This window comes from Cherax quadricarinatus, chromosome 97 (genome assembly GCF_038502225.1).
Source record: "Cherax quadricarinatus isolate ZL_2023a chromosome 97, ASM3850222v1, whole genome shotgun sequence".
Lineage (NCBI taxonomy): Eukaryota > Metazoa > Arthropoda > Malacostraca > Decapoda > Parastacidae > Cherax > Cherax quadricarinatus.
In genome coordinates, this window is record NC_091388.1 from 2,803,291 (window position 1) to 2,821,364 (window position 18,074).

The 18,074-nt window shown below is 45.9% G+C and overlaps 1 protein-coding gene across 1 annotated transcript in view; it reads right to left on the reverse strand.

Annotated features, from left to right (window-relative positions):
- Nucleotides 1-14,215: 14,215 nt before the first annotated feature.
- The window catches only part of LOC128704961 (corticotropin-releasing factor-binding protein), a 293,601-nt gene continuing 289,742 nt past the window's right edge, over nucleotides 14,216-18,074 (reverse strand). The window contains exon 8 of the mRNA XM_070105117.1: nucleotides 14,216-15,263. The gene's annotated coding sequence lies outside the window, so the exon portion shown is untranslated. The remainder of the gene's footprint in view (nucleotides 15,264-18,074) is intronic.

Below are 18,074 nucleotides of genomic sequence, written 5' to 3' on the forward strand. Positions count from 1 at the left end.
GTATTTATGTAAGTGCGTTTGTACTCTGAAAGACTAATCTACTTCACAAAATGGGAACAAATTCGGTCAGTACTGGCACCTGTCTTATCGTTAATACTGTACTCATTTGTGCTAAATTGTTGTCTGTTTACAATAATGTTTTTACCGCTGAATATATCATTGCTTAGTTAATCTTAAGTTAATTTTAATCCTGCCCATAATGCTCTGCATACAAGGGGCTTTGGCATGCTGCACTGTAACAATTGTATTCCTATGTACTTCTTTGTATCATGTTCGAATTAATAAATAAATAAAGGGTAGGGAGGGTTAGCCAGCCAGGATAACCCAGGGTAGGGAGGGTTAGCCAGCCAGGATAACCCAGGGTAGGGAGGGTTAGCCAGCCAGGATAACCCAGGGTAGGGAGGGTTAGCCAGCCAGGATAACCCAGGGTAGGGAGGGTTAGCCAGCCAGGATAACCCAGGGTAGGGAGGGTTAGCCAGCCAGGATAACCCAGGGTAGGGAGGGTTAGCCAGCCAGGATAACCCAGGGTAGGGAGGGTTAGCCAGCCAGGATAACCCAGGGTAGGGAGGGTTAGCCAGCCAGGATAACCCAGGGTAGGGAGGGTTAGCCAGCAAGGATAACCCAGGGTAGGGAGGGTTAGCCAGCCAGGATAACCCAGGGTAGGGAGGGTTAGCCAGCCAGGATAACCCAGGGTAGGGAGGGTTAGCCAGCCAGGATAACCCAGGGTAGGGAGGGTTAGCCAGCCAGGATAACCCAGGGTAGGGAGGGTTAGCCAGCCAGGATAACCCAGGGTAGGGAGGGTTAGCCAGCCAGGATAACCCAGGGTAGGGAGGGTTAGCCAGCCAGAATAACCCAGGGTAGGGAGGGTTAGCCAGCCAGGATAACCCAGGGTAGGGAGGGTTAGCCAGCCAGGATAACCCATGGTAGGGAGAGTTAGCCACCCAGGATAACCCAAGAAAGTCAGTGCATCATCGAGGACTGTCTGTCTTGTTTCCATTGTGGTCCTTCAATTTTGTCTCCCGGGATGCCACCCACACCAGTCCTCTAACACCCAGGTAGCTAGCAGTAAGTAGGTACCATCTATATACCCTCTGATTTATCCATTATTAAAGCCTCTCATATAATTTTTTTTCCCCTTATTGTCCTCTTTTTTTTTTCCTTAATAACCACTAATAATAAGCTTCTTACCGCAGCCGCCGCCACGACAACACCTCTTCATTTTCATCGGAGTTCATCCAGCATGTGTGTTCAACCATCATCACTCCAGTGTGCTCACAATCTTCCACAATGACTGCAAACTTAGATGCCATGAAAATCAAGAAGCTTAAACTTGAGATTATTGTGCTATTATAAGATACATGAGACCATGTATCTTCACCCCTGGCAAGCTGCTGCTGCTGCTGCTGCTGCTAGGTAAGCTTATAATACTTACCTTATGTACTCTTATGTATATATTTATCAATGTTCATGTTAATGTTCATGTAGTTAACACCTTCATACATTGGATGAGGAATGAGAGCACCTTTTTTCAGCGTAGTATATTTTACGAAGTTAATGCTTCACATGTCGGCTGCCATTATTAATACTTCTGTAGGTTATCTGGATGTGTAATTTTTTTTTAATTTCAGTTGATGTTAGTGTTATGCTAGGCACAGTTAGGTTAGCTAGATGTGAGTATTAACTACGTTATCAAGCTTACTAGTTGAACCTGCCTAGCATGGGCCAGTAGGCCTGCTGCAGTGCCTCTTCTTTATGTTCAAATACTCACATGTTAGGTTAGCATAGCATAGGTGAGGTATGGATAAATAAGTGAGTGGTATAGTGTGAGAAGGGCATTTTGTGGCACGTAGTATCGTATCTTGGAGAGGATCCCAACCGTTTTGGATACTTTTTTGGTTATGTGTTGGATATGGGTGCTGAAATTCAGGTTGTTGTCAAGGTATAGGCCTAGGAATTTGCCCTCATTATGTCTGGTAATTAGAGTGTTGTCGATCTTAATGTTAATTTGTGCATCTCCTGCTCTGCTACCAAACATAATATAGTAGGTTTTGTCAGTGTTAAGCGTAAGTTTATTGGCTGTCATCCAAGTCGATATTTTGATCAGCTCCTCGTTAACAATGGTGTTGAGGGTGGCAAGATTAGGGTGAGAGATGACATATGTCGTGTCGTCAGCAAAGAGAATGGGTTTCAGGTGTTGGGATACGTTTGGAAGATCATTGATGTATATGAGGAAGAGCAGGGGACCAAGGACACTTCCTTGCGGAACTCCAGTATCAAGTGGCCGTGTTGTTGATGCTGTGTCTTTAATGGTGACATACTGATACCTATTAGTAAGGTAAGATTTGAAATAAGCAAGCGCATGGCCTCTTATACCGTAATGGTCAAGTTTGTGGAGTAGGATGTCGTGGTCTACTGTGTCAAAAGCTTTTCTTAGGTCAATAAAAATTCTTAGTGGATATTCCTTATTTTCCAATGCTGTGTAAAGCAGATCTAGCATTTTTATGATTGCATCATTAGTGCTTTTATTTTTCCTGAATCCAAATTGGCAGGGGTTGAGTATGTTTTGTGCTGTTATAAATGAATATAGTCTCCTGTGCACGAGTTTCTCAAAGATTTTGGATAGCAATGGTAAGTTTGATATTGGCCTATAGTTGTTTAAGTCTGTAGGGTCACCACCTTTATGTATTGGTGTAACCCTTGCCATCTTGAGTAGTTTCGGGAAGGTGCTAGTTTCTAGTGACTTGTTAAAAAGTAATGAAATAGCATGCGAAAGGATATGGGCCACTCGCTTGTACAGTAATGGTGGGACATTAGACAGATTCCCTGAATTGTTTTTAAGTGACTTTATAATCTCGGTGACTTCCGAGGGCTCAGTTGGTGCAAGATAGAAGGAATTTGGGAAATTCCCATCTAGGTAGTCCCCGGCATGGGCATTGGTATGTGGGATTTTATTGGCGAGATTAGATCCTATGGTTGAGAAGAAGTCGTTTATCTTGTTAGCTGTGTCAGTGGGATGTAGTGGTGTTTCATTAGGTTTAGTTAGGACAATATTCTTGTTTTTTTTCAGTTTGTGGGTCCCTAGAATCTGAGAGAGTGTTTTCCAGGTCTTTTTTATATCTCCTCTAGTGTCTGTGAATCTACTGGAGTAGTATAGTTGTTTGGCTTTCTTTATTACTTTGGTGAGAACTGATGAATAGTGTTTAAGAATATCTTTGTGTATTAAGCCCTGTCTATATTGCTTTTCATATTGGTGTTTCTTGTCAATGGATTTCAGAATGGTGCTGGTTAGCCATGGGCAACCAAGCCGTTTGTTTGTGATCTGTTTCGTTTTTATAGGACAATGTTTGTTGTATAGTCTAAGTAATTTGTTAAGAAAAATGTCTGTCCAGTCATCAATACCATTGGCCTTGGAGAATTCTGTAGGCCAGTCAACAATTTCTAGGTCAGCTGTGAACTTCCTTACTGAGGCCTCGTCATGGAGTCTAAATGAGACTTTGTTGTATTCAAGTGGTGGTTTACTAATGTTTGTCAGGAGGAAGGTAGGGTAGTGGTCTGTAGTGCTATCTGTGATTATCCCTGATTTAAGGGGGGCTAGTATATTGGTCCATGTGTGGTCTATTATGGTTGCACTTGTCTCAGTGAGCCTGGTTGGTTTAGTTATTGTTGGTATGAGAAGTGTGTTGTTCATATTGTTGATGAAATCAGTTACAGGCTGATCATCTAGTAAGCCAAGGTTGATGTTGAAGTCTCCAGCTAAGAGAAGGTGGTGCTTATTCATTTGTCTGTTTGTTATTAGTGACTTTAATTTCTCACTGAAATTTGGGATGTTTGTGTGAGGTATCCGGTAAATGGCACCGATTGTTATAGGTGTCTTAAGGTTTTTTACAGTAAAATTAGCAAAAATGTATTCCCCATATTCATCACTAAAGCAAGTGGTGCTAATACAAGATAATTGGTTAGAGTAATAGATTGCAATACCACCCCCAACTTGGTATGGTCTGCAGTTGTGAATTGCTGTGTATCCTGGTAGAGGGTAGATATCTGTTGTGTCCTGCTTAAGCCAGGTCTCAGTAAGAATAATGCAGGAGAAGGGTGTCTTTAGTGATTCAAGGAGTGCTAGGAGGTCATCATAGTGTTTGCTTAAGGACCTGATGTTGTAGTTAAGTACTGATAGACTTTTAGCATTGTTTAGGATAGTGGTGGCTTGTGATGCTGTGTAATAAAGGCAGTTACTTTCCAATAGGTTTTGATTGGGTGTCAGATTATGGAGGTTTAGATCAGGGTCAACGTGATCAATCATCTTCTAGGTTTAAAATTATGGTTATTTATATCCTGAGTTGTGTGTTGAGTTCTAGTACTGATATCTGTAGTGGTTGGAAGTTTGGCTAAGTATATAGCTAGAGTATTTTGGTCATATAGAGTATAGTCACTACTACACATAATGAAGTTGATGTTGTCTATGTGTTGTGCTGGAATGAACTAAAGTACAACTAGGTATAAACTAGTAATATAAAAATACAAATTTAAAATAGAACAAGACTCTCACTTGTAATTGCACTAAGGTCTAATATAATGACTTTTGTGGAGTCTATGTTTTGAGCTAGAATGAGCTATAGTACAATAGGTTTAATCTAATAATATAAAAATACAAATTAAAAATAGCACCAGTCTCTCACTAGTAATTGCAATATGGTCTAATATAATGAATTTGGTATTGACTATAGTACAACTGAGTTTAATCTAATAATATAATAAAGGAACAAGACTCTCAATTGTAATTGCACTAAGGTCTTATATAAGTTGTTTACAAGAATTAGAGTATAATTAGATTTAAATTGACATGATAAAATACACAAGTTAAGGTAGCAAAAGAATAATAAAAAAAATGATAAAAATAAAAATGGCAATGACTTGGTTATAATATGCTAGTAAGATGGTAGACAGGATAGTATAAAAGTTGTAGTTGAAAATACTAGTTTAAAAAAGTATAGAATAAAATGGTCAATAAAAGAAGTTTACAATAAGTTTGATCAATATAGTTTAAAGCAAAATTGGGTAATAATAGGGATTTAGAATAAAATTGGGCAATTGAGTATTTCTTAAAGTGAGTGAGGTAGAATTATTGAAGACAAGTTATGGTTAGTTTATAATAAAATAAGATAGAACAGTGATGTGGTAAGTTGTAAAAAAAGGAGATAGATTCTGTAGATATTAAAGAAATTAAGACTATGAGGTAGAATGGTCGTTGAATACAACAATGACAATCAAAAGTAGTTGGGGTATTAGAATTTTAGGGGGGCACAAATTTATGACAATATAACACTAACGGTGGACTGTGGGTATTATCTGCACTTTACTCTGATTCTGTTAGTCCAGCCTCACTTAGGAATGTTTTAAGGTCATGTTCTGTAGAGATGAAGTATCTCTTCCCAGTGGGCTGTTTCCTAACTGCGATTTTTCCATCCCTCACAAAGCACTGGTGGATTTTTTGGGCATAGCCCAATAATAAATTCTCAACATCTTCCAGTACTGGTGATCTCATTTTTGTCAGCATATTTACCCCCTTTGCAACAACAGCTTCCTTGATTTCCTTTTTCTTGGCCACGATGGAAGCTATGGTTGTATGGGGTTTCTTATACATTCTGGCCAGTTCGGCCACACATATGCCACTTTCATATTGTTCAATGCTGTTTTTCTTGAATTCTCTCGTATTTCTCACCTTCTTTACCACAGGCTTGGCACTAGGAGCTTTCTTTGGAGCCATGGTAGCTTATTTAGCAGTTGCAAGCACTAAAATGAATGGAATAGCATTATGAAATATTTCGTATGAACAAGTGAGGGGACCGTCACTCACTGGCAAACAATGCCACACTGGCTGGGAAGGGTGTGCCAGGCGGCTCGGAGCCGTGAGTACGCGTTTGGGACGAATGACTATTTGCGAGTCAAATGAGGATTCATGAGTCAATGTTTTGACGAAAATAACGTTACGACTTTTTAAAATTATGACTTTTGAGCTTTACGATTATCGAGGGTCCACTGTACTGATTTAACAACAGGTATCCTATTGATCGTTGTTCTACTTTTTGTATCCATGGCAAGTGTGCCCTATAGATCATTGTAAAAAATATTTGTGTAATGTATGCAAAACATATGTCAACTTGCATGGCACCTGAGTAAGTAACTGGCCGTCGAAATCTCCACTGGAGATATCTGTTGTGGAAGTATTAATTTGTACTGAGAGCCGACATTCGTTGCTTTTCTTTTCTAATTTTATAAGATTTTGAGTAACGTATTCTGTAAGTGTTGGGTTAATATTAATCACTATGGGATGTAGCTGATGTTTGGTGCCTCAACCAGTTGTCAGTAGTGTTACTGTGTACTTGTGTAGTATACTTAGATAATCCCAGCTAGATAATCCCTTGCTAGCTGTGACGCCACTCGATCCTCACATGTGGGCCGTAGGCCAGAGGCCTCACCCTCAGTCACTCCTAGTCACTCTCAGTAGGCATAGACAAGACAGGCAAGCTCCTGGGCTTCTCAAAACTCTTAATTATATGCCTCCAAGACATCCAATGTGTATATTTCTTACTCCAATATCTGACGAACCCCTATGACACAGTTACTTGGCACATTGTGGCACCAATAATTTCAAGTGTCATGTATGTTTTTTACAGTGTAAAGTGCGTATATCTTTTGAAAAAAAGACTGACTGCTCTGGCTTCATGTCCAGTCTCTGGACATGAAGCTGCGGTTCATATTGCCCTTCCTACTCGGTTGATGTTATTGTGGGGAGGAACATAGTAATAATTGGAAGAAAACTTCTGGGTGGTTGTGGACGACATTCGGAGGGGGGGTGTTCACCAAGCTGCTGCCTTCATTTTTCATGATAATTTTCTCCTTAATGCTATGGATTTGAGAGTTTTCTCAAAATGAGGCTGGTCCTGAAGCAGTGCCTGTGGAAAAAAGACAATCTTTCCGTTCTACCACATGGTAACAGCCGTTCCAGCTGTAGCCACATCTATGCTGGGATTTGCAAACATTTCCTTCTTGCTACTCTTTTGTTGCGCTGTAAATTATCATGGGGGATTGCTAAACCCGTATGAATTATGCACTGCCTGAGGAGGGCAGGGATGGAAGGTAATCAGGCTTAATTCTGGGAATTGGGGCATAGATCCAATTCCCTAGATCAAGAGCCTCTCACCAGCATCAAGGAACTTCCTTGAGAGGTTTGTGCTCTTAAAGCATGATAGATCTCTGGCTGTCTATTGTGCTTTAAAGCAGAATAGTCCCCCAGCTGTCTTCAAGACCCCTGGTTGTCTTCAAGACCCCTGGTTGTCTTCAAGACCCCTGGTTGTCTTCAAGACCCTTAGCTGTCTTCAAGACCCCTGGTTGTCTTCAAGACCCCTGGTTGTCTTCAAGACCCCTGGTTGTCTTCAAGACCCCTGGTTGTCTTCAAGACCCTTAGCTGTCTTCAAGACCCCTGGTTGTCTTCAAGACCCCTGGTTGTCTTCAAGACCCCTGGTTGTCTTCAAGACCCCTGGTTGTCTTCAAGACCCCTGGCTGTCTTCAAGACCCCTGGCTGTCTTCAAGACCCCTGGCTGTCTTCAAGACCCCTGGCTGTCTTCAAGACCCCTGGTTGTCTTCAAGACCCCTGGTTGTCTTCAAGACCCCTGGTTGTCTTCAAGACCCCTGGCTGTCTTCAAGACCCCTGGTTGTCTTCAAGACCCCTGGCTGTCTTCAAGACCCCTGGTTGTCTTCAAGACCCCTGGTTGTCTTCAAGACCCCTGGCTGTCTTCAAGACCCCTGGCTGTCTTCAAGACCCCTGGCTGTCTTCAAGACCCCTGGTTGTCTTCAAGACCCCTGGCTGTCTTCAAGACCCCTGGCTGTCTTCAAGACCCCTGGTTGTCTTCAAGACCCCTGGCTGTCTTCAAGACCCCTGGTTGTCTTCAAGACCCCTGGTTGTCTTCAAGACCCCTGGTTGTCTTCAAGACCCTTAGCTGTCTTCAAGACCCCTGGTTGTCTTCAAGACCCCTGGTTGTCTTCAAGACCCCTGGCTGTCTTCAAGACCCCTGGTTGTCTTCAAGACCCCTGGCTGTCTTCAAGACCCCTGGTTGTCTTCAAGACCCCTGGTTGTCTTCAAGACCCCTGGTTGTCTTCAAGACCCTTGGCTGTCTTCAAGACCCCTGGTTGTCTTCAAGACCCCTGGTTGTCTTCAAGACCCCTGGTTGTCTTCAAGACCCCTGGTTGTCTTCAAGACCCCTGGTTGTCTTCAAGACCCCTGGCTGTCTTCAAGACCCCTGGCTGTCTTCAAGACCCCTGGCTGTCTTCAAGACCCCTGGCTGTCTTCAAGACCCCTAGCTGTCTTCAAGACCCCTGGCTGTCTTCAAGACCCCTGGCTGTCTTCAAGACCCCTAGCTGTCTTCAAGACCCCTGGCTGTCTTCAAGACCCCTGGCTGTCTTCAAGACCCCTGGCTGTCTTCAAGACCCCTGGCTGTCTTCAAGACCCCTGGCTGTCTTCAAGACCCCTGGTTGTCTTCAAGACCCCTGGCTGTCTTCAAGACCCCTGGCTGTCTTCAAGACCCCTGGCTGTCTTCAAGACCCCTGGCTGTCTTCAAGACCCCTGGCTGTCTTCAAGACCCCTAGCTGTCTTCAAGACCCCTGGCTGTCTTCAAGACCCTTGGCTGTCTTCAAGACCCCTGGCTGTCTTCAAGACCCCTGGCTGTCTTCAAGACCCCTGGCTGTCTTCAAGACCCCTGGCTGTCTTCAAGACCCCTGGCTGTCTTCAAGACCCCTGGTTGTCTTCAAGACCCCTGGCTGTCTTCAAGACCCCTGGCTGTCTTCAAGACCCCTGGTTGTCTTCAAGACCCCTGGCTGTCTTCAAGACCCCTGGCTGTCTTCAAGACCCCTGGCTGTCTTCAAGACCCCTGGCTGTCTTCAAGACCCCTGGCTGTCTTCAAGACCCCTGGCTGTCTTCAAGACCCCTGGTTGTCTTCAAGACCCCTGGCTGTCTTCAAGACCCCTGGCTGTCTTCAAGACCCCTGGCTGTCTTCAAGACCCTAGCTGTCTTCAAGACCCCTGGCTGTCTTCAAGACCCCTGGCTGTCTTCAAGACCCCTAGCTGTCTTCAAGACCCCTGGCTGTCTTCAAGACCCCTGGCTGTCTTCAAGACCCCTGGTTGTCTTCAAGACCCCTAGCTGTCTTCAAGACTCCTGGCTGTCTTCAAGACCCCTGGCTGTCTTCAAGACCCCTGGCTGTCTTCAAGACCCCTGGTTGTCTTCATGACCCGTCTTAAAGACCCCTGGCTGTCTTCAAGACCCCTGGCTGTCTTCAAGACCCCTGGCTGTCAAGACCCCTGGCTGTCTTCAAGACCCCTGGCTGTCTTCAAGACCCCTGGCTGTCTTCAAGACCCCTGGCTGTCTTCAAACCCCTGGTTGTCTTCAAAACCCAAAGCTGTCTTCAAGACCCCTGGTCGTCTTCAAGGCCCCTTGTTGTCTTCAAGACACGTGGCTGTCTTCAAGACCCTTAGCTGTCTTCAAGACCCTTAGCTGTCTTCAAGACCCTTAGCTGTCTTCAAGACCCCTAGCTATCTTCAAGACCCCTAGCTGCCTTCAAGACCCCTGGTTGTCTTCAAAGTCCCTAGTTGTCTTCAAGACCCCTGGTTGTCTTCAAGACCCCTGGTTGTCTTCAAGACCCCTGGTTGTCTTCAAGACCCTTAGCTGTCTTCAAGACCCCTGGTTGTCTTCAAGACCCCTTGCTGTCAAGACCCCTGGCTGTCAGGACCCCTGACTGTCTTCAAGACCCCTGGCTGTCTTCAAGACCCCTGTCTTCAAACCCCTGGTTATCTTCAAGACCCCCGTCAAGACAGGGGTCTGTCTTCAAGACCCCTGGCTGTCTTCAAGACCCCTGGTTGTCTTCAAGACCCCTGGTTGTCTTCAAGACCACTGACTGTCTTCAAGACCCTTGACTGTCTTCAAGACTCATGGCTATCTTCAAGACCCCTGGCTGTCTTCAAGACCCCTATCTGTCTTCAAGACCCCTGGCTATCTTCAAGACCCCTGGCTGTCTTCAAGACCCCTGGCTATCTTCAAGACCCTTGCCTGTCTTCAAGACTCATGGCTATCTTTAAGACCTCTTGCTGTCTTCAAGACCCTTGGCTGTCTTCAAGACCCCTGGCTGTCTTCAAGACCCCTAGCTGTCTTCAAGACCCCTGGCTGTCTTCAAGACCCCTGGCTGTCTTCAAGACCCCTAGCTGTCTTCAAGACCCGTAGCTGTCTTCAAGACCCCTAGCTGTCTTCAAGACCCCTGGCTGTCTTCAAGACCCCTGGCTGTCTTCAAGACCCCTGGCTGTCTTCAAGACCCCTGGCTGTCTTCAAGACCCCTAGCTGTCTTCAAGACCCCTGGCTGTCTTCAAGACCCCTGGCTGTCTTCAAGACCCCTGGCTGTCTTCAAGACCCCTGGTTGTCTTCAAGACTCCTGGCTGTCTTCAAGACCCCTAGCTGTCTTCAAGACCCCTGGCTGTCTTCAAGACCCCTGGCTGTCTTCAAGACCCCTGGCTGTCTTCAAGACCCCTGGTTGTCTTCAAGACCCCTGGTTGTCTTCAAGACCCCTAGCTGTCTTCAAGACCCCTGGTTGTCTTCAAGACCCCTAGCTGTCTTCAAGACCCCTGGTTGTCTTCAAGACCCCTAGCTATCTTCAAGACCCCTAGCTGTCTTCAGGACCCCTAGCTGTCTTCAAGACTCCTAGCTGTCTTCAAGACCCCTGGCTGTCTTCAAGACCCCTGGTTGTCTTCAAGACCCCTGGTTGTCTTCAAGACCCCTAGCTATCTTCAAGACCCCTGGTTGTCTTCAAGACCCCTAGCTGTCTTCAAGACCCCTGGTTGTCTTCAAGACCCCTGGCTGTCTTCAAGACCCCTGGTTGTCTTCAAGACCCCTAGCTGTCTTCGAGACCCCTGGCTGTCTTCAAGACCCCTGGTTGTCTTCAAGACCCCTAGCTGTCTTCGAGACCCCTGGCTGTCTTCAAGACCCCTGGTTGTCTTCAAGACCCCTGGTTGTCTTCAAGACCCCTGGTTGTCTTCAAGACCCCTGGTTGTCTTCAAGACCCCTAGCTGTCTTCTAGACTCCTGGTTGTCTTCAAGACCCCTAGCTGTCTTCAAGACCCCTAGCTGTCTTCAAGACCCCTGGTTGTCTTCAAGACCCCTGGCTGTCTTCAAGACCCCAGCTGTCTTCAGGACCCCTAGCTGTTTTCAAGACCCCTAGCTGTCTTCAAGACCCCTGGTTGTCTTCAAGACCCCTAGCTGTCTTCAAGACCCCTAGCTGCCTTCAAGACCCCTGGCTGTCTTCAAGACCCCTAGCTGTCTTCAAGACCCCTAGCTGTCTTCAAGACCCCTAGCTGTCTTCAAGACCCCTGGCTGTCTTCAAGACCCCTAGCTGTCTTCAAGACCCCTAGCTGTCTTCAAGACCCCTAGCTGTCTTCAAGACCCCTAGCTGTCTTCAAGACCCCTAGCTGTCTTCAAGACCCCTAGCTGTCTTCAAGACCCCTAGCTGTCTTCAAGACCCCTAGCTGTCTTCAAGACCCCTGGCTGTCTTCAAGACCCCTGGCTGTCTTCAAGACCCCTAGCTGTCTTCAAGACCCCTGGCTGTCTTCAAGACCCCTGGCTGTCTTCAAGACCCCTGGCTGTCTTCAAGACCCCTGGCTGTCTTCAAGACCCCTAGCTGTCTTCAAGACCCCTAGCTGTCTTCAAGACCCCTGGCTGTCTTCAAGACCCCTAGCTGTCTTCAAGACCCCTAGCTGTCTTCAAGACCCCTAGCTGTCTTCAGGGCTCCTAGCTGTTTTCGAGACCCGTAGCTGTCTTCAAGACTCTTAGCTGTTTTCAAGACTCCTAGCTGTCTTCAAGACTCCTAGCTGTCTTCAAGACTCCTAGCTGTCTTCAAGACCCCCTATCTGTCTTCAAGACCCCCTATCTGTCTTCAAGACTCCTAGCTGTCTTCAAGACTCCTAGCTGTTTTCGAGACCCGTAGCTGTCTTCAAGACCCCTAGCTGTCTTCAAGACCCCTAGCTGTCTTCAAGACCCCTAGCTGTCTTCAAGACCCCTGGTTGTCTTCAAGACCCCTAGCTGTCTTCAAGACCCCTAGCTGTCTTCAAGACCCCTAGCTGTCTTCAAGACCCCTAGCTGTCTTCAAGACCCCTAGCTGTCTTCAAGACCCCTAGCTGTCTTCAAGACCCCTAGCTGTCTTCAAGACCCCTAGCTGTCTTCAAGACCCCTGGTTGTCTTCAAGACCCCTAGCTGTCTTCAAGACCCCTAGCTGTCTTCAGGACCCCTAGCTGTCTTCATGGCACCTAGCTGTCTTCAGGACCCCTAGCTGTCTTCAAGACCCCTGGTTGTCTTCAAGACCCCTAGCTGTCTTCAAGACCCCTAGCTGTCTTCAAGACCCCTAGCTGTCTTCAAGACCCCTAGCTGTCTTCAAGACCCCTGGCTGTCTTCAAGACCCCTGGCTGTCTTCAAGACCCCTGGCTGTCTTCAAGACCCCTAGCTGTCTTCAAGACCCCTAGCTGTCTTCAAGACCCCTAGCTGTCTTCAAGACCCCTGGTTGTCTTCAAGACCCCTAGCTATCTTCAAGACCCCTAGCTGTCTTCAGGACCCCTAGCTGTCTTCAGGACTCCTAGCTGTTTTCAAGACCCGTAGCTGTCTTCAAGACCCCTGGTTGTCTTCAAGACCCCTGGTTGTCTTCAAGACCCCTAGCTATCTTCAAGACCCCTGGTTGTCTTCAAGACCCCTAGCTGTCTTCAAGACCCCTGGTTGTCTTCAAGACCCCTGGTTGTCTTCAAGACCCCTAGCTGTCTTCAAGACCCCTGGTTGTCTTCAAGACCCCTGGTTGTCTTCAAGACCCCTGGTTGTCTTCAAGACCCCTGGTTGTCTTCAAGACCCCTGGTTGTCTTCAAGACCCCTGGTTGTCTTCAAGACCCCTAGCTGTCTTCAAGACCCCTGGTTGTCTTCAAGACCCCTAGCTGTCTTCAAGACCCCTAGCTGTCTTCAAGACCCCTGGTTGTCTTCAAGACCCCTGGCTGTCTTCAAGACCCCAGCTGTCTTCAGGACCCCTAGCTGTTTTCAAGACCCCTAGCTGTCTTCAAGACCCCTGGTTGTCTTCAAGACCCCTAGCTGTCTTCAAGATCCCTAGCTGTCTTCAAGACCCCTGGTTGTCTTCAAGACCCCTAGCTATCTTCAAGACCCCTAGCTGTCTTCAGGACCCCTAGCTGTCTTCAAGACCCCTAGCTATCTTCAAGACCCCTAGCTGTCTTCAGGACCCCTAGCTGTCTTCAGGACTCCTAGCTGTTTTCGAGACCCGTAGCTGTCTTCAAGACCCCTAGCTGTCTTCAGGACCCCTAGCTGTCTTCAGAACCCCTAGCTGTCTTCAGGACCCCTAGCTGTCTTCAAGACCCCTATCTGTCTTCAAGACCCCTGGTTGTCTTCAAGACCCCTAGCTATCTTCAAGACCCGTACCTGTCTTCAAGACCCTTGGTTGTCTTCAAGACCCCTGGTTGTCTTCAAGACCCCTGGTTGTCTTCAAGACCCCTAGCTGTCTTCAAGACCCCTGGTTGTCTTCAAGACCCCTGGTTGTCTTCAAGACCCCTGGTTGTCTTCAAGACCCCTGGTTGTCTTCAAGACCCCTGGTTGTCTTCAAGACCCCTGGTTGTCTTCAAGACCCCTGGTTGTCTTCAAGACCCCTGGTTGTCTTCAAGACCCCTAGCTGTCTTCAAGACCCCTGGTTGTCTTCAAGACCCCTAGCTATCTTCAAGACCCCTAGCTGTCTTCAGGACCCCTAGCTGTCTTCAGGACTCCTAGCTGTTTTCGAGACCCGTAGCTGTCTTCAAGACCCCTAGCTGTCTTCAAGACCCCTAGCTGTCTTCAAGACCCCTAGCTGTCTTCAGGACCCCTAGCTGTCTTCAGGACTCCTAGCTGTCTTCAGGACTCCTAGCTGTCTTCAAGACCCCTAGCTGTCTTCAGGACCCCTAGCTGTCTTCAGGACTCCTAGCTGTTTTCAAGACCCGTAGCTGTCTTCAAGACCCCTGGTTGTCTTCAAGGAGCTAGGCAGGCACCTAAAGTCAACAAAATTTGTTGGGTATTTTTACCTACAGTGGCAATTTGCACTATCTGTGTTTGCTGTTAGCTGATCAACTAGGCTATTATAATCTTAAAATGTAGGCGAAATAATAGACCATTGAAACGTAAATTGTAATTGTAAATCCATTTACATGTTTCTCATTTCATGTGTCCCTACGAGTAACATTACAAATCATAGCTTTGACAAAAACTTGTCAATACCATTAATAATTTCATATAGTGGTATAGGATTTCTTTTCTCTGAGTCATTCAAATGATATCGTTGATTCAGGTCATATTCTTATATCTGAACCTTGTCAGTGACGCCTCTGTGAATATTTTAGTTTCCCTTCACGTTATAAACTATATCGCAAAAATATTACATTCTGTATAGGCCTATTTAAAAAAAAAAATAGCTAGATTCATCATTTTCTTCATAGTATTCTTTAGAATCTTAAAAAAAATTATTTGTGCGATTTTTTATGGCAAAGTTATTGATGTTATTGCACTTTGTGCACGGGCATTTATTTCTGGTGATTGATATGTTGTCGGAAAATATCGTATTTACTTTTAGATAAGTTATATTTATATACAAAAACAAACTCCCTCGGACATCTTTCCTTGAAGTCAGCAGCAGATGACCACAAAAATAAATAACACTTATTAACTTTTAATTTGAAATAAGATTAGTAGTCATCATGATAAGCTGATGATGTACTGAGAACGTAGACACAGACGTTCTAGAGTATAGTGAAACTTAAAATAGTAGGATTAGCCATGATACCATGATTGGTACAGTTCACAACAAATTAGACTGTTTCGACCAGTTCTGGACTGGTCCTGGACCTGATAATGGTCTAGAACAAACCGATCCAGTTACTCCCAGTTTGTGGGTTAGTTGTAAATTTAAAGAGAGTTCCTGAACTAACATAGAAAATGGTATAAGTGCAACATTCTCCCGGCTGCTGGTAGTGTGGTAGTGGTAACTAGGTTGCTGGTGGTGGACAGGAATCCATTGGTGGTAGTCAGGTAGCTGGTGGTGGCAATCAGGTTCCTGGTGATGCAGTACTCAGCAGTAGGCTGCTGAAAGAGGTAGAAGTACCTTGGAGGAGATGGCTGAGTCTTCTTCAGGAGAGCCTTGGCAGCATGATCCATACATCCTGTTGCTGGGGACACATCAGATGGATAAGTTAAGTGAATTTCTGACATATAGTGGATAAATGATATGAAGTGGACAAATACAGTGGACCTTCACCTAACAATATTAATTGGTACCCGAGAACGAATATCGTTAGACGAGTTTTTTAGCGTTAGCCGAGGCAAAAGTTAGCGTTAAAATGTACCGTTAGGCGAATTTAACGTTATGTGATGCGTTTGTTAGGCGAGGGTCCACTGTATTAGCATCTATGTTAGATAAAAGGACGCATGTACATCTAATGTGGCACTGTTTGACTCTCCAGTTTTCTCAAGCCTTTACTAGTATTTATTTGCTTTTAAGCCATTATTATTATCATTATTATTATTATTATTATTATTAATTTATTAGTTATATTATTAATTATCAGTATGAGTCATTACATGTCGGTACGAGTCAATATGCTGTCAGTACGAGTCAGTGTGCTGTCAGTATGAGTCAGTATACTGTCAGTATGAGTCAATATGCTGTCAGTATGCTGTCAGTATGAGTCAGTATACTGTCAGTACGAGTCAGTATGCTGTCAGTACGAGTCAATATGCTGTCAGTACGAGTAAGTGTGCTGTCAGTATACTGTCAGTATGAGTCAGTATGCTGTCAGTACAAGTTGGTATGCTGTCAGTATGAGTCGATACACTGTCAATACAAGTGGCCACTGACAGTGTATGGTGTCAGTGGCCCTATAAACCCAGCAACAACAACGACGCATGGGCAACAACTTGGTGTATTTATTGTCGAAAGGTTTTGTCTGCCCAGCAGGCTTCAGTAGAACATAGAGGAGGCACACTGCAGCAAACCTGAGGGTCTATGGTTCGATTCCCGGCACGGGTGGAAACATTAGGCGTGTTTCCTTACACCTGCTGACCCTGTTTACCTAGCAGTAAGTAGGTAACTCGGTTTTAGTCATCTTACACCTGCTGACCCTGTTTACCTGGCAGTAAGTAGGTAACTCGGTTTTAGTCATCTTACACCTGCTGTCCCTGTTCACCTAGCAGTAAATAGGTACCTGGGTGTTAGTCGACTGGTGTGGGTGGCATCCTGGGGGAAAAGATTGAGGACCACAATAGAAATAAGACGGACAGTCTTCGCTGATGCACTGCCTTTCTTGGGTTATCCTGGGTGGCTAACCCTCCCTACCCTGGGTTATCCTGGGTGGCTAACCCTCTCTACCCTGGGTTATCCTGGGTGGCTAACACTCTCTACCCTGGGTTATCCTGGGTGGCTAGCCCTCCCTACACCAGGTTATTACCTGGAGTTTACCTGGAGAGAGTTCCGGGGGTCAACGCCCCTGCGGCCCGGTCTGTGACCAGGCCTCCTGGTGGGTCAGAGCCTGATCAACCAGGCTGTTGCTGCTGGCTGCACGCAAACCAGCGTACGAGCCACAGCCCGGCTGGTCAGGAACCGACTTTAGGTGCTTGTCCAGTGCCAGCTTGAAGACTGCCAGGGGTCTGTTGGTAATCCCCCTTATGTATGCTGGGAGGCAGTTGAACAGTCTCGGGCTCCTGACACTTATTGTATGGTCTCTTAACGTGCTAGTGACACCCCTGCTTTTCATTGGGGGGATGTTGCATCGTCTGCCAAGTCTTTTGCTTTCGTAGTGAGTGATTTTCGTGTGCAAGTTCGGTACTAGTCCCTCTAGGATTTTCCAGGTGTATATAATCATGTATCTCTCCCGCCTGCGTTCCAGGGAATACAGGTTCAGGAACCTCAAGCGCTCCCAGTAATTGAGGTGTTTTATCTCCGTTATGCGTGCCGTGAAGGTTCTCTGTACATTTTCTAGGTCAGCAATTTCACCTGCCTTGAAAGGTGCTGTTAGTGTGCAGCAATATTCCAGCCTAGATAGAACAAGTGACCTGAAGAGTGTCATCATGGGCTTGGCCTCCCTAGTTTTGAAGGTTCTCATTATCCATCCTGTCATTTTTCTAGCAGATGCGATTGATACAATGTTATGGTCCTTGAAGGTGAGATCCTCCGACATGATCACTCCCAGGTCTTTGACGTTGGTGTTTCGCTCTATTTTGTGGCCAGAATTTGTTTTGTACTCTGATGAAAATTTAATTTCCTCGTGTTTACCATATCTGAGTAATTGAAATTTCTCATCATTGAACTTCATATTGTTTTCTGCAGCCCACTGAAAGATTCGGTTGATGTCCGCCTGGAGCCTTGCAGTGTCTGCAATGGAAGACACTGTCATGCAGATTCGGGTGTCATCTGCAAAGGAAGACACGGTGCTGTGGCTGACATCCTTGTCTATGTCGGATATGAGGATGAGGAACAAGAAGGGAGCGAGTACTGTGCCTTGTGGAACAGAGCTTTTCACCGTAGCTGCCTCGGACTTTACTCTGTTGACGACTACTCTCTGTGTTCTGTTAGTGAGGAAATTATAGATCCATCGACCGACTTTTCCTGTTATTTCTTTAGCACGCATTTTGTGCGCTATTACGCCATAGTCACACTTGTCGAAGGCTTTTGCAAAGTCTGTATATATTACATCTGCATTCTTTTTGTCTTCTAGTGCATCTAGGACCTTGTCGTAGTGATCCAATAGTTGAGACAGACAGGAGCGACCTGTTCTAAACCCATGTTGCCCTGGGTTGTGTAACTGATGGGTTTCTAGATGGGTGGTGATCTTGCTTCTTAGGACCCTTTCAAAGATTTTTATGATATGGGATGTTAGTGCTATTGGTCTGTAGTTCTTTGCTGTTGCTTTACTGCCCCCTTTGTGGAGTGGGGCTATGTCTCTTGTTTTTAGTAACTGTGGGATGACCCCCGTGTCCATGCT